Consider the following 17,465-nt stretch of genomic DNA (forward strand, 5'->3'; position numbering starts at 1 on the left):
ATTAAAATTATTCAAAACCAGGAGGAAATGTCCTTCTTACTTCCACACATTCAAAGTACTTTCTGTTACATATTCCACAGGTACACACAGTTTCCTTCATTATAAAACATGAGCAAAATCATTCTCATCATTACACATATACTGTCCGATCCACTTAGCGCCAGAACCGAAAACTTCAATGTCTAGACATAAACAGGGAAGAAAATAGCTGTAGATTCTGTTATCATGAATGGACACATCGAACATTTCTCATCTAACTAAGAGGTAGGGGAAAGCTTTGAACTGAAATATTCAAGAAAGATTCTTTCATAAAATCAAATTCCTATCTACCAAGCAAGAACTAGCTCACTGATTTAAAATCTATCTCCAGAAAGACTCAAAGCTAAGCCACCTAAGACAGATTGAATCTGACAAACAAAATGCAAAAATCTCTTTTGGAAATGAACTCTGAATCTCAATAAGTCTGTCTCCCTTTTAGCCTAAACAATTCTGCAAAAATCTGGCATCTGTTGGCTTTACAGTACTGCCACTGGACCAGCTTTCCAGTTGACACCTGCGCAACTTTAGGTAAATCAGCAGTGACCTTCAGAGGAACCAAAATTCCACTGGGATGATGTAAGACAGGGAAATTCAAAGGTAGTAGATAGTCTCAACACCCGCCCCCCCCCCCACCACTTCTTAGATATAATGATGTATGAGACAGCATTCTGGTCCTCAGGAAGTAAACAGTGTAGGAAGTGGTTATACTAATAATACAGAGAGGCTAGAACCTCAACAACTTAAGTGAAAGTGATAGCAAGCTGTAAAATGGTGAAGCCTCCACTTTATTACCCTTCCACGATCTTTATTACCATGTGGAAAATTCTAAAAGTTCTCCAGTCAGAAAGTCTGTTTTGTCTTAATCACCCCAATGTCTGACTTGTTTGCTTCTGAATCCCTTTTTTTTCTTCTCAGACAGAAAACAAACATTAAGTCTCTAGGTTCCTACCATTGACTATCAATGCTTTATATGTTTTTTTAATATCCTAGCAGAGGACAAGCCCACAGGAATGATTAGGGAGTGGGGTGGTGGGGCGGGGTGAGTGACAGTCAAAACTTCGGGACCAAGGGCTATGTCATCTTCATTTCTGTAGTGACAGAAGGAACAAGGGACCTGGGTTAGCAGAACACTGCATTTAGCTTGGTAGAAAACAGGCTGAACGGAAGATTACAAGCAGAATCTAGGGAGGAGGTCAAATATGGAAGCCAACAGCATGAGGCAGACGCAGAGGTAAAAGGACACAGGAAAATCCCATGAAAAACAGTTCAGGGAGAAAAGATTTTTAAGTTCAAAAGTCTGAGTCCTGAGTACCAAAGGCCAAGTCTCTGAATGACACCAGGGTTAAATATATCCTATGAGACTTTCCTCTTCTAATTCCTGAAGCCACAAAGGATAATGAAAGCAGGGGAACATTTTTTTTAAAATATTAGATAATTACTGATATATTAACTGTGCCTTAATTTGATTTCTGGTCCCAAAGCACCTTGATAATACGCACCCTCCTCTCATTTTATAGAAAAGGATACCAGATATCAGAAAGGTTAAATGACATGGCTAAGTCACACAGGCACTTGAGGACGATGTTCCCACCAGAATATCTTCTGTGGTCAGCAACTAAATATTTTTTCCTTCTTTTCTTATAGGAAAAGCATTTTAGTTTTTTGAGACTTTTATTCTTTAAGGGATTTCAGTTTTGTAAAAGTTGGTTACTCGTATTTTAAAAATGAAATCATACTTCATAAAATTAATCTCCAAGAAAATGAAAACTCCATTACCCAATTATTGTGCCCTTATATGATTCTATTAATTTATTTACAACAAAATATATCTTAGGGAAACTGTCACAAAATAAAATAAAGGTACCAATCAACATGTTGGGTCATCAAAATAGACTCACAGCAAGATCCTCTACTGTATGACCATTTGATGATACAACGCTGCACTATCATTTCACTGATGGTTTCCTGCTTGTCACTTCTGTTCTTTGTTCTCTTTTTACTCCTTTCCTGCCTGCTTTTTGGATTAAATGCTTTGAGAATCCAATTAATCTTTCCTATCAGCTTTCGCTGCTGTCCTTATTGGCTTTGTTTCTGAATAGTTGGCCTAGGGTTACGGTAGCATCTTTCACTTGTCACCATCTAATCTTCAAATAATATTGTATACCCTGTACAATGTAAAATCTTCTATTTCTCTTCTATCATCTTTTGTGCTCTTGTTATCATAAGTTTTACTTCTACATATTCTAAATATTCTCTCAATACATTATTGCTATTTTTAAGTGGTCAATTATCTTCAAGGAATTTTAAAAACCAAGAAACTCAAGTCTTTAATTTGCTCCATATATACCATTTCTGGACTCCTTAAACATATTTTGAAATACAAGTCTGTTGGCAACAAATTCTCTCAGATTTCATCTGTCTAAAAGTTACTTTTACTGTTAAAGAATATCTTCATTGGATGCAGAATTCTAGGTTAACTGTATATTTTTCTTTCATCACTTCAGTGATGTTTTTCATTGCCTTCTGGTTAGAATTGCTTCTGATGAGAAGTTAGCAGTGATTCTTATTTTTGCTTCTCTGTATTTAACATGACTTTTCCTTCTTCAAAGATTTTTCTCTTTATCATTCATTTATAAAATTTGGTTATGGTGTGCCTGGGTATAGTTTGTGTTAATCCTGGCTTGCAGTTCATTGAGTTTCTTGGCTCTTTGTGTTTAAACTTTGAAGAAAACATGGGCAAATTTGGGCCATTATTTCTTCAAACATTTTTCCTGACTCCTATTACTACTCCCTTTCCTTCTGAACTCCAACTGCATGCATGTTAGACTACTTGATTTGTCCTACAAGTCACTGGGTCACCATTCATTATTTTATTTTTCTTTGTGCTTAAGTATGAATAGCTTCTGTACTACTGCTATGTTTTCAAACTTTTTTTCTGCAGTTTCCAATCTGCTATTAAACTTATTCAGTGAATTTTTTATATTAGCTATTGTATTTTCCTCACTAGAATTTATATTTGGTTGTCCTTTGATGATTTTCATTTCTCCACTTCTATGTTTTAAATTATTTAACATGTTCATAATAACTATCTCCAAGTGCTATCATCTCTGTCATTTCTGTGTCTGTTTTTATCGGACATTTTTTTTTCTTCAGGTCATGGGTCACATTTCCCTGCTTCCTCTATCAGACTACGTGCAGTAATTCTTTTTTGTCAGGTTCTGATAATTTTAAATACTGCTGAGTGTTTGTATTTTCATTTCTGTAAAAACTGTGAAGAATTTTTCTTTTTTCCTGGCCAACAGTTAAGCTTTATCCTTTGGGTCTTATTTTAAAACTTTGCTAAGGCAAGTCTAGAATAATTTAGGACTTTGAGTACGTTGCCTACTACTATGGTGTGATTCTTTGGTATCTACCCAACATTCCGTTGTTTAATAAGGCTGTGTCACTTTAGTTGGTTGGAACCTGAATGTCTCCTAGGTTTGTGAGAGCTCTGGGAATTTTTCCACTGAGACCTACCTGGCCATTAGCTTTGCACTGATGTTTTCTGTTTGATGGTCTCATAGATTCTCACCCTACACATGAAGTTCAGCATTATGCCAAAGACTCAAGGTAATCCTTTATAGACTTCTGGGTGTCTTTCCTTTTTGTCTATGCTTCGCCATCAAACTACAGCTGCTTCAGGTTCACCAACTCTGAACTCTGTACCCTCAACCAAGGTAAACCAAGGTGCTCCCCCCTTATACTGTTGTCTAGAAAAGTCTTTATATAGAAATCAAAGGCAAGCATAGGATTTCTTTTCTGTTTCTCTCCTCTTTCAGACTGCAGGCTTCGGCAACATTTTACCTGATTTCTTTTCTTCTATTTTGTTCAGATTCTGGTTGTTAATGACAGAAGCATAAATCTGGTACCACCCCGCCACCATATTCAGAAGTAAAATAGAATCATAATTACTTAATAAGATAACATCTCACATAATTCAAACTATACACACTCCTTATTATGGTTTTTATTCTTATGCTTGAATCCCAAGAAGATTAATTATATCAAGTCAGCATAGCTCCTTCCCATCTGGTCTTCTATGTCTATCGGGTATCTCTGAATCTTGACAAGATCAAATATGCCATATGGAGGGATATCTACACAGGTTTAGGTCAATATAAGGTTCATGAATGTCTTATATGGGTTAAATTTGATGCACAACTTTCCTTGGTCTCAAAGTCACAGATAATGAGTTGTTTCTCAACTGCATGACCTTAAATATCAACAAATTCTCCAAAAGAATATAAGCAAACATTGTTATAGCGATGGTAATGAGACTAGGAAAATAAACTACGTAACATCCACGATTATGTAATAGACAATTTAGTATGCTAAATTAGAGTAAATGTAATACCAGTAAAAGTTTAACCACTCATATTAGACAATCAAAAATTCATGCACAACTCATTTGAATGTTTCAATATAATCATTATTTTGAAAGTAGATGAAAAAAATTGAGACTGCTTCCAAACATAGATCTCATATTTTGAAAACTATAAGCTATTGTCAAAATACAGAAAAATTATGTAGATCCTAGAAGTGAAATGTGGTAGAAAACACCTGTTCTATGTCAAGAACATTAGACATTAGCAAATATAAGTTTATCTCTCTATATATATATACACACACACACACATATACTACATGCACACACAAATATACACACACACTTTAATATTATATACATAAACACATATGTGTGCATCTATCTATTTATATCTATGATCAGATTAGCAAAATGAAAACATTTGGTATTCTTTTATGAGATTTATTTACAGCAGGAGTCAGCAAACATTTACGTAAAGAACTTTACTGCGAATATTTTTGACTTTGTGGTCAAAACATCTGTCACATATGCTTGAATGTGCAGTGTGAAAGCAGCCATAAAACATCAGTTAATGCATGGGATTGTGTTCGAATAAAACTTTACTCACAAAAAAGGTGAGGAGCCAGATTTGGCCTGGGAGTCATAATTTGCTAATACATGATGTACAGCACAAATCCTAAAGTCATTTTAAAATTATCGAGGCATTATCTCAGGCCAGCTTTCAAGAATTCAGACAAACTTTGGCGCCCATCCCTTGTATAAGCGCCAACAAGAGGGTATCAGTAACACTCAAGGGCTAGAAATCGACTCAGACACTTCTCTATCTATACCCATTTCAATCCATTTTTGTGCTTGTCTTCATCTTCATTTTTGGCCCCACTCCTGGCTTTGGGTATTTGGCCTCTTTAGCAATTCTTTAGGAAAAAAAAAAAAAATTAACCAGGCCTCTTGTCTCCAGCTTTTCCCTGCTTTGATTGCTTCAGGCAAAATAATCAAACATGGTTCTGTCTGTATGCCCCAAACCTCAGAAGGTCTATCCTGATCAAGATGAGGGACGGTCATGTGACCTCTTAAGACCATCTTTTGAATTTCACAGATTATGCAGAATGTTTTCCAAATTATCCTTTTTTTTTTTTCTCTGCACCTCCCTAAACTAACTCCAGTAACAAAACAGAAATGATTTATGAACTGGACATCTGTGACTGTAAATTAGTAGTCTTGGACAATATCAGGATGATTCAGGAAAAATGCCCAGCATACACACAGTTTCTAATTTTGAAATAAATTCTAAGAGACTATATTCTATATTCCACCAGTTTTGTTAAAGTATTTTTTAAAGTTTTCAGGAAAATATGTCAAATTAACCCATGTGTGATGAGCCTCATAAAACATTGAGTTGTTGTGAGATTTTAATTAGGAGAACATACAGAAAATGCCCATGATACTACATGAGTTTGAGCAGGCTCCAAAAGTTGGTGATGGACAGGGAAGCCTGGCATGCTGCAGTCCATGGGGTCGCAAAAAGTCAGACACGACTGAGCGACTGAACTGAACTGAGCTACATGGCATATGGTAGGCATTCAAACATGAATTTCTTTACTCATATCAAATAGAGGAGAAAATACCAACAGGGACAATTCAATTTATGAAGTAAATGTGTCTTTCCAGGTAGTGTTTCACTAAGAAATTCCTTAAGTCTAGCTCTATTACTCCATAATGAGTAAAAACTGAAATTATAAAAGGAACCAAAATTCTGCCAATAGCCACATATTCCCCTAGAAGGTACTCAGTGTAAATATGCATATCACCTCTGCAGAACAGATTTGAGATTATGAATAATATTGAAAGACAAGGACATAAGAGAGATTTTAGTGAAGTGTACAGGGTCACACTTTACGTAACCTGGAAAAATGGGGCTGGTTAATAATCTGTTGAAATTTAGTGAGTACTAAAGACATACTAAAGAAATATTATTAGGAAGAGAAGAACAAGAAATGCTTTTGCCAAGGTTTATAAATTTCAGTATAAAGAAGAACCTTGTAAATGTTTGCTCATGCATTTTTTTTTCAAAAAAGCAAAATAAATATTTAATAATCTTTTTCATATGGCATAATTTCACTTGTTTTTGCCTTAGGCAAAAGGGAGATTTTTGCCAATAAATCTGCTTTTGAGCTTTTTCAAAAAGGAAACCTAAGCTAAAAGCTGTATTTCTTTCAGCAAGAAATAGATTCTCAAACTAAATCTTAACCACATTTTCAACAATGTTTTTGAATTGCAGAAAGTGAAAATAGGAAAAAAAATTCAAAAAGAATTAGAACAAAGTCTTGAAAAACTAAAATTCAGCATTAGCAAAAAGAATTTTTCTTAAAAAATAATTTGTACTTCACTTTCATACTATTTTAAGAAAACAATAAAGATTATGACTGAATTATTGTGTCCAAATTACTAGGGATTATATTTTATCCAAAGAATATATTAATGAGAATTCTTTAACCCAAAGTATTAATACTGGAGACTGATTTATGTGAAAGTAAGGCAAGAGTCTACATTGAAACTTGCAGTCTGGGATTGCCTAGAATTTTTTTAGCATTGCCAACTTCATTATTTACACAAGTTATTGCCTAATCTAGAAAATGAGTTGTAGTTTTTCATTTTTACTTTCCTACCTTGGATTATATAATAATATGAAGACTATCCAGAACAATCTATGTTCTTTTGGACTCCACTAACTTGTAATGGGAGATACAATCTTTTCTCTGTGGGGAGAAAGAAAATACCTATTTTATAAGTTGCCAGTATGAAGTGGAAAAGAATTCGGCTTCAGAAATGAAAGAAACAAGAAAGTTAAAAAGAATAAGACATAAAACAGTTTAAAACACCAGTGGACCCTAATTTGACATTAATCCTTAACTATAATATAAAATTATTATATATTCTCTTTGGAGACTCTCAGTGACAACTATCTCTAACCCCCTTCAAATTCCCTTAGGTTAATGGTTTCCAAGTCACAGGGACTCATGTATCAAAATCAAAATCTTGGCATGTTTGTATACAATGTTGAATTGTTTTTAATCAATCTGATTTTTTTCTTGATTAAATGCATTTACAAAGAACACTTCCTATTACCCTGAAATCAATGGTTTGGTGTTCCAGCTATATTTTGAGGTCATTTTAAATTAAAAATCATATTATTAAAAAATGTTGTTACATATCACATAAAACTATCATATACTCTACTTACTACCCTATATTAGAAATGTATACTTCACATTAATGAGAAAACCATACCCATGAAAGTGTATTTATAACTGTGAACATTTTAGTAAAATGTTATCAACAGATATGTTTGTTGAGGTTTTCTTTTAATTGCATGAACCTCTAGTTGGCCTCTAGCCTAGGAAAATTCTAAGAGTAAGGAATAGTCAACTTAATCTTTAATTAACTACTATCGCATTTACGGGCATCATATCAGGCTCTTGACTTAAATACAGTTCATTCACATGATAACCCAATGAATCTGGTACTTCTGTCACCCCCTTCCCTATCCCACTCCATTACAGACGAGAAAACTTGTTCAGAGACTTTGAACAATTCACTTAGGAGTAACTAACTGGACTTTGCCTGCTAGGCTGTCCTGTTACAAGTCTCCCTCTAAGAACTTAAACAACAGGAATGCTGTGGAATATGAAGGGGTGGGCTTGCCAACCAGCAAGAGGAGAAGAGAGAGGGGGAGTGAAAGTGGGCCGGTTGCTGACTCCAAGTAAAAACATCTCTGTATTTCCATTGTAAATATCTCGGAGACTAAAATCGCAAGATTCATCCATTGTCTTTCAGATTTTTCTCACTCTAAAACAGAATGAGTCTAAGACACGTTTTCAAATGATCTCTAAACAACAGATTAAGATGTACTTCTCATTTGCCCAAGTCCATTTTTTCAGTCTATTACCTTGTGTATACGGAGGCCCTAGTTTCACAAAGCAATATAAATCGGATTTTGTCAGATGCTCATAATTTTGGAATTAGGAAATTTTGGCTCAAAAAGCCACAAGGCTGACAGATAGCTGTAGTAATTCCAACAAATCTATATTTATGTGTGTCTCAGCAGAGCCCTAGCATTTACATTTTTTACCACACACTCCCTGTGTTGTTCATGCAACGAAAAGTCAAATTTGAAGAGATGGTTATCAAATTTACAGGATCTTTTTAGGATGCCAAAAATTACGAAGAAAAATTTTAGGTCATATAAGTGCTATTTTGTAATGTATTCTTTTAATGTGAAAAAGTGCTTCATAAACATCTATCTACTTACATCATTTGTGTAAGGATCACAAGGACATGTGCTGTTGGGAAGGAAACTGGTAACAAGATTGTGCTATGTTTATTTGGATCGTTAAAAAAGAATATGTGACTTTAGCAATGTCTCTGTTGATCTGTGGTAGGAACCAGGTTTTGAAAATTATGGCAGCAGCAACATATACATCTTAATATATAATTTTGAATTCATTTTGGATGAAAAGATTTCGACTTAGTCCGAAATATACAGGAAACCTCATTCATTCCCTACTGAGATCAGTAAGAATGATTGCAGGTTAAAGTCAATATGAGTAAATATCTCTCTTCTCAAAGGACAAACATATTTAAGCCACCCATAGGCATGTGTAATTTTATATTCTTCTTTTAACATCTGCTCTGTAACTTATGTAATTGGTTCCCGAGCTGCTCTGGTGTAATTGTTCTGGACCACTGATTTCCTTGCAGAGACTGTGCTTCTAGACATTGACCACTATGACCACTGCTATTTAACATTTTTTGGGAAGTTATAATTGATTCAGTAAGGAAAATTATATAATGATTAGAAATAAGACTACAGAATTATGAATACTTTCTACGATATTAGAAAAGCTAAAAAAAATCAGAATTCACAATCACATTCAACATTATTCATACAAAACCAATACAATATTGTAAAGTAATTAGCCTCCAATTAAAATAAAAAAATTTAAATTAAAAAAAGAATGCAAAGACAAGATTGTTATATTTTGTCTAATATATGAGCAAAGTAATAATCAAATACTGTCATGTGGAACGGGGAATTGAACTCTCTTTTCTTCAATGTTGAATGTGTAACTAATACCATCCTTCTCAAACATAATTGGATCATGCATATTAAAGATATTTATACCTTTGGATGCAATTATTTCACTTTAAGGATTTCTTCTAAGAAAATAAGATTAAGTTATATACATATATATGTGTATATATGCTTATACATTTATATATACACATACATATGAAGAAGGCCGAGTGCTGAAGAATTGATGCTTTTGGACTGTGGTGTTGGAGAAGACTCTTGAGAGTCCCTTGGACTGCAAGGAGATCCAACCAGTTCATTCTGAAGGAGATCAGCCCTGGGATTTCTTTGGAAGGAATGATGCTAAAACTGAGACTCCAATACTTTGGCCACCTCATGCGAAGAGTTGACTCATTGGAAAAGACTCTGATGCTGGGAGGGATTGGGGGCAGGAGGAGAAGGGGATGACAGAGGATGAGATGGCTGGATGGCATCACTGACTCGATGGACGTGAATCTGAGTGAACTCCGGGAGTTGGTGATGGACAGGGAGGCCTGTCGTGCTGCGATTCATGGGGTCGCAAAGAGTCGGACACGACTGAGCAACTGATCTGATCTGATCTGATATGCATATTCACATATACATTCATAGAATTAATTGTAAAGTGGAGACAAACTTAGTTTTCAGCAGCTGAGGAACTGCTATTAGTTCACTGTACATCGTCCCCATCAAACATTTAATCAACATTAAAATTTTTTTCTAAAGATTATTAAAAATCTAAAGACTATTAAAAAAAATAAATGCTGAAAAATTAGAGATTCTTCTGATATAACAGTAAGCTAAAAATGGAATACTAAACAAAATATAACAACACTCAAATCTCAAATAAAAATTATGTATATTGCTTATTAAAAAGGAACTGTGAGAAAATCTTTCAATGGTGTAATGGTGACAATTTTATAGTGGTGAGATTTGTGGAGATTATCATGTTTTCTACTAAACAACATACACACATACATATAACAGTTTGAAATACTTTTTCATGGTTTTATGATTTTATGTAGTGGATCATAGTCCAAGGATTCATTAAGCATTAACTAAGGTTATTAAATTTTTTTTTTCACTCAAACCAAATTAAAAATTAGAAAGACAAGCAAGTATGATTTTCCTTTAACTTGTTCTCAATGATTTTTTTCTTCCTTTTGCAAACTCTCACTCCAGAAACACTTAATGATAAAAACAGGAGATGATCCCTTGCTTTCTTGATCCTTTTAAGAAAAAAATTTTTTAATTTGGAAATCAGAATTAAAGTTTAAGATGATGCCCAATTTGACTTTGCAAGATATTCTGTACTCTGAATAGTCCTGAATTTATATTTCTACAACCCTGGAGAAGTATAGCATGAACAGAGGAACCCGGCAGGCTACAGTCCACTGGGTGTCAGAGTCAGACACAACTTAGCGCTGACCAACCCTAGAATCCTAATCAATGGACATGAACATGAGCAAATTCCAGGAGATAGAGGAGGACAGAAGAGCCTGGGTGCTGCAGTCCATGTGGTTGCAAAGAGTTGGACCTTACTCAGCAACTGAACAACAACAAGAATCCTACATTTAGCTGTCCACTTGAAATCTTGATTTGGATATCTTATACGCTTTTCACAGTTTTATTATCCAAGGCCTAAAATAGTCTGGGTTTGGTTTACTCACTGACCCATATGCCTAGAACAAAGCTAGAATCATGTCTTGTACATAGTAGATGCTCACTAAATATTTTCTGGATGACTATATACATGAATTATTGAGGGCCCATGGGTATCTGCAATCACAGAACAACTCAACATGGCTAAGGATCATTAATGGCTCGGAATTAGTCACCGAATGGTACTTGGAAATCAGGATGGGGAGTGTATGTATACCTGTGGCGGATTCGTTTTGATGTTTGGCAAAACTAATAGTGTTTCAGGTTTAAAAATAAAATAAAATTAAAAAAAAAAAAGGAACCCCTTATATTGGCCTAACTGTTTATACCATATACCATAGATGGTATTCTTTTCTCCTGTTCAATTGAGACAATAATCATCCCTATCATTTATTGACTTATTATATATGAAACACCAATGCCCAGCTTTGCAAGTATGATCATGTGTAACCCTCAGTGTTAAAATCACATTTTAAAGATGAGGAAATGGGCTTGGAGGAGCTTAGTATCCTGGTGAACTAGATGGCTTATCAATTGGAGATTATAATTATTAGGAAGTGTAAAAGGGGAAACAGGCTTAGAGAGATGAAGTAATACCCAGTGTCTGATAGGAGGGGTGGGATGAACCGAGTGAGGGTCAGACTCAGGTCACTTGATTCCCTAACTTATGCCTTTAAATCCCACACAGTGCAACCTCTTAGTGAAGAACTGAGTCCTGGCCTGAGGCACTTGATACTTCACCTTAAGCTTATTTAATCTTACTTAGTGGGATGAGCTTCCCTGGTGGCTCAGAGGGTAAAGTGTCTGCTTGCAATGTGGGAGACCTGGGTTCGATCCCTGGGTCGGGAAGATCCCCTGGAGAAGGAAATGGCAACCCACTCTAGTACTCTTGCCTGGAAAATCCCATGGACAGAGAAGCCTGGTAGGCTACAGTCCATGGGGTCTCAAAAAGTCGGACACGACTGAGCGACTTCACTTAGTGTTGCTGAGCCTCGACTGAAGTGGGATGATGACACTGGGCTTATTGCACGGTTGTCTGTGCCACTCCAGCTCCTTGAACCCATTACACTTCCTAACCGTTTAGCTGCCTCAGAGAAGGTCACATAAAGCCTACAATAAAGCCATTTAATAAATTTCTGAATGGATTCTGTTTAACTATAGCAGAGGTAATAAGCTGAATGCCAAGGTGCTTTTAACATGCAAAAACTAGGGACTTTAGGGATAAAATTACGGAGTTTTGCTGGCATTTCTAAAGCCTGGTTTGAATATCAGTATCACAACTTTACAGGTTCCAGAGTGTAGAATTCATACCACAGAATGGGGACTGAATACAGGAAGCCCTTTTCTTGCCACACAGACTAGAGATAAAAGTCTTTTATGGGCAACTGGGAAGTACCAGAGTGGGCAATGACAAAAAGGGAGAGAGCTGGGGAGAGGAAAACTGGTGCAGGCGATGGGCTCCTACCCCTTTCCCATGCTGGCCACATCCCAGGGAGAGAAGAGGAGCGGGGAGAGCATAGACAGATACTTTTGGCAGGATTAAGGAGGATTAACAGCAACATCCCAGGTGGAGTTAGTGGTAAAGGACCCACCTGCCAATGCAGGAGACCTAAGAGATTGGGAAGATCTCCTGGCGGAGGCATGGCAACCCACTCCTGAAGAATTCCTGCCTGGAGAATCCCACGGACAGAGGAGCCTGGTGGGCTACAGTCAATAGGGTCACAAAGAGTTTGGACACGACTGAAGCAATGGAGTACACACACACACAAAAGCAACATAGGAAAACGTGTCTTGTTCCCCAGAATGAGCCTGAAAACAGGTATGTTTCTGAGAGCCACTTAGTCAATTGCAAAAATGCTAAGCAGTTAGGTGACAGTTTCAACATAAACAGAGAGGTAAGTGAAAAAGAAAGAAAAAGAAAATTATATTAAAAAAGAAAATTATATAGCAGAAATTAATGCAACATTGTAAATGAAGTATACTCTAATAAAAATTTTTAAAAAAGAAAATTAATACAGAAAACCATGGGTAAACAAAGTATCAGAGGCTGCTGCTCCTTCACAGTGACACGCCCAATCCAGCAGGGAGTCCTGTGGGTTCAACCTTCAATGATTCTCAAAGGTTTCCGACCAGGACTACTGCTTGAGCACAAGTCATCAACATCCTTCATCTGTACTTGCTTACAAGTGCCTCCTCAATACCTTTGGACATGCCTCGCTCTAATCCATTCTCCACATTGGTACCAAAGGCATCTTTAAACAACATTCAGTTCAACATTGCATCAAACCATTTCCCAGCTAAAAACTCCTAAGTAACGATTCTATGTAGAATAAATCCACCTCCTCAGCAAACCCTGGACTGCAGCCCCAGCACACTTCCCTGAGTTCAGCCACTCCCCTGGGTCTTACGTTTTTGCTTTGCTTGGACTCAGAACAGTGAAGCTCACTCCCATCTCCAGACCTGTGCACTTGGTGGTCCCTCTGATCTTTGCTGACCACTTTCCACTCCTCAAAATTCCAGCTGTCTCATTTCTTTAGAGAAGAGCACTAAATTATTCTTTCACTGATTATTTTTTAGAGGTTCTTATCATAAACCTTCTGTAATTATATCATTCTATTTATGGGCTTCTATATTTACTTTTCTCCACCTCTAGAAAGCAAGTGCTACTAATTATGGGATCACGCTCTCCACATCCACAACCTTAAGAGTTGCTTATGGCATATGGTGGGTGCTCAAACAATGTGCTGAATGAATAAACAGCTTTTAGGAAAAACAGTAAGAGGGCTACCACTAGTTGCAATCAACCGAAAGTGTTGCACTTTCCATATACTGTCTAATACTAATGTCCGAATTTAAGATGAGAAAATGGTGGTTTATATGGTCTATGGATTTGCCTTAAGCCAAAAACACTGAATGTTGAGCTCTGTGAATTAAAAACTGGTGGACCCATCTTTGAGAATCCAGAAAACGTGTCAGAGCAGACTGAACATAAAAGTTTACCATAAATATTAACAGTTCAAGTTATAAAAGGGCATAATATGGGACAGTCTATCAAAAGCATTTTCAGATACTCAAGCGTTTTATCAAAAACATTTCCGTCAGCCCCTCCTCCCTTCCTTCTTGAATCACGTTTCTTTGGAGGAGATCGGAATTACCTTTCCTAAGCAAAATCTTCAGTGAAGAGTCCCAAACTTGCAACATTCGCAGTCAGCCTGGTGGCAAAGCCTGTATTTGCCGACTATCCCATGATCCTCTGCAGCTTCTGCTACCTCCTCAATTAGTTAAATATTGAATTCACCTGGTACTGTCCGTCATCACCTGGCTTGAGTCAAAATGATCACTGGTTCCTGTTCATTTCATCCCTTATCAGCCCTATGAGACAAATCTTGCCATTATTTTTACTCTACAGTGGAGATACTAGGAATCAAATTTTTTTAATCAGAATCACGAAGCTGGTGGTAGAGGCAAAATTTCAAATACTAGCGTGATTATTTTAACCCTTTGGCTTCTCTTCAAACATACTTCAGGGTGGCTGTGTGGGACTGCTCTGGGGCCAGAGCCACAGTCTACTAAAGCAGCATAGGCTAGAGGGAGTCTTATAAGGCTGCAGAGCCCAGGTGTCTGCCATTACTGAATCCTTTCTCCCAGGAGGCCATGTGTGTATTATTTACTTGCAAGGGATTTGAAGTCAGTAATCCTAGGTGTTTGCTGCAATTTCCTGTGTGACCCTGGCTAAGTTACATAACCTCTCTGAGCCTCAAATGCATGGAGATAAAATAGAACTTACCCTCCATGGAATGGTGAGACTTTGAATGAGCTACTTGATGAAAAACACTTTGTATGGTATTTGTCACAGAGTTTAAATATTCAAAAATCAGAGTGTAATTGTGGTTAAGATCTTTAGTATTTTTCAGTGCTCTATATTTTCCAAAAGAAGAAAAAAGTTCCCAAGACAAAATCACATCAACTTCCAATCTGTCTCAGGTTAGCCTAAGATGTACCTACTTCTTTCCATTGCTGGGCCCAGGAAGCTTGATATTTGTGAGCAGATGCACTGATCACTCAGGGAGACTAATAGCAGGGCTCCACTGATGTAACAGGAGACTATCTGGCATCTAATAAGAATGAACCAATAAATCTTGCAAACATTGTTTGATGGATCTATTTGAAAGTGAAAAGACTTTGTTATTTCTTACAAAATTTATCAAATCGTTGCCAAAGATACTTGCCACGATGGGTCCGTAAGGTTGCCTTTGCAACAAAAGCAAAGAGCAATTTTAGTTAGTATAATTAAAAGTCCCATTCTCTTTAAGGGGATATATTTTAGCTTAACACCAGGAAATTGAAATAAATGAGCTGGGGGGGGGGGGGGGGTGAAAAACATAAAACTCCATTCCAAACCCTTTTTATTAGAAGGAAATATAATTAATTATTAAAATAAAAAGGAAGCAAAAACATAACCCTCAATACTGCTGACAATCAAACTTTGGCTATAATGAACACAGACAATTATGCACATATCATTGGATTACAGACAACTTCCGTCTTGCAATTACAAGAAGAATTTCCCTACAAATACCATGAAAGACATCATATAAAAACATTACTGGCACTAGCCTAAAACACATGTTGTGCCATTGAGAACCCAGAAAACAGGTGCCAACATGAAATGAACCTGAAATTGAACACAAAATATTACAAAATATTATGCCAGAAAGGGCATACTTCTAAAGAATGCATCAAAATGATTATAAATATTTATTCAGTTAATTTGAATCTTTTAACTTCAAAATATTCTACTCATTTATCCATTCCTGCTTTAATTACATTTTTGTCAAAAGAGCAATAGGGATTTACTTTCTAAACTACTGTTTTTCAAGAGGTGATCTCAAATAAAATAGAAATAGGATTGTTGTTGTTTAGCCACTCAGTCATGCCTGACTCTTCATGACCCCATGGACTGTAAGCTGTCAGGCTTCTCTGTCCATGGGATTCCCAGGCAAGAATACTGGAGTGGGTTACCATTTCCTTCTCCAGGGGATCTTCCCAACTCAGGGCTTGAACCTGTGTTTCCTGCACTGCAGGAAGACCCTTTACTGCTGAGCCACCAGTGAAAACACAGAAAAAGTAGATGTAATTTAAAATAGATGGCTTCAACTGCAGACGTAAGGGGATTCTTTTTTTGCAGTGGCTCTTTCTCAATTATTGCCAGTCACTCTACCCAAGATATGGCCTGACTGTGATAAAATATGGTAACATATTTTTGAAGGATTATAATGCTACAATAGGGTTAACCTAATATAAATGTATTGCTGAATATAGCAAACAATGGGCTTCCCATGTGTCTCAGTGGTAGAGAATTTGCCAGGAAATGCAGGAGATGTGAGTTCAATCCCTGGGTCAGGAAGATCCCCTGGAGAAGGAAATGGCAACCCACCGCAATATTCTTGCCTGGGAAATCCCATGGACAGAGGAGCATGGTGGGCTACAGTCCTGCTGCTGCTAAGTCGCTTCAGTCGTGTCCGACTCTGTGCAACTCCAGAGACGGCAGCCCACCAGGCTCCGCCGTCCCTGGGATTCTCCAGGCAAGAACACTGGAGTGGGTTGCCATTTCCCTCTCCAATGCATGACAGGGAAAAGTGAAAGTGAAGTTGCTCAGTCGTGTCTGACTCCTAGCGACACCATGGACTGCAGCCTACCAGGCTCCTCCATCCATGGGATGTCCATGGGGTCGCAAAGAGTCAGACATGACTGAGAGCACACACCCCCCCATAATAAACAATAGTTGATTACTTCTTTAGTTTTTAATATTTTTAATATTTTCCTCTCCCACATATACACCTCCCCCTTTTAAATTTATAGCTCCTCTAAAATTTGAGGAAATCATAAGAATTAAGAATTATTTTTTATTTGGTACATCACATCATTAAATAGAGAAAAACACGTGTTTATTAAAATAACATTTCTTGACATCTGTTTTTATGTTTTATACCAAGTTCAAACAGTATAATCTGGAACAATGAGAGTGATCAAATTTAAAACCACAAATGAAGAAGTTTTATCAGGGCAATTACTCTATAAAATGATCATTTTTATTTATATTACAAATGCAGAAACTGAAATATAAGGAAGATAATTTGCCAAGAAATTATGTGCCAAGCATTAACCTTGCTTTGAGATATTCTGTTTTTATAATGAATCTATACTGCCTTTAAACTACAGGTTAAACCCAAGAATTGTAATACGGGAACTAAGATAAGTTGACACCACTTCTGCCATCTTCAAAAA

General features: G+C 36.6%; 1 long non-coding RNA gene across 4 annotated transcripts in view; it reads right to left on the minus strand.

The window, feature by feature from the left end:
* The window catches only part of LOC112581125, a 470,843-nt gene extending 456,113 nt beyond the window's left edge, over positions 1-14,730 (minus strand). Inside the window, exon 1 of one of the 4 annotated variants that reach the window (XR_006547413.1) lies at positions 14,333-14,730. This is a non-coding gene — a long non-coding RNA (uncharacterized LOC112581125). The remainder of the gene's footprint in view (positions 1-14,332) is intronic. The other 3 variants (XR_006547408.1, XR_006547410.2, XR_006547409.1) reach the window with 3 other exon arrangements.
* Between the last annotated feature and the right edge of the window lie 2,735 nt (positions 14,731-17,465).

This window comes from Bubalus bubalis, chromosome 21, assembly GCF_019923935.1.
Source record: "Bubalus bubalis isolate 160015118507 breed Murrah chromosome 21, NDDB_SH_1, whole genome shotgun sequence".
Lineage (NCBI taxonomy): Eukaryota > Metazoa > Chordata > Mammalia > Artiodactyla > Bovidae > Bubalus > Bubalus bubalis.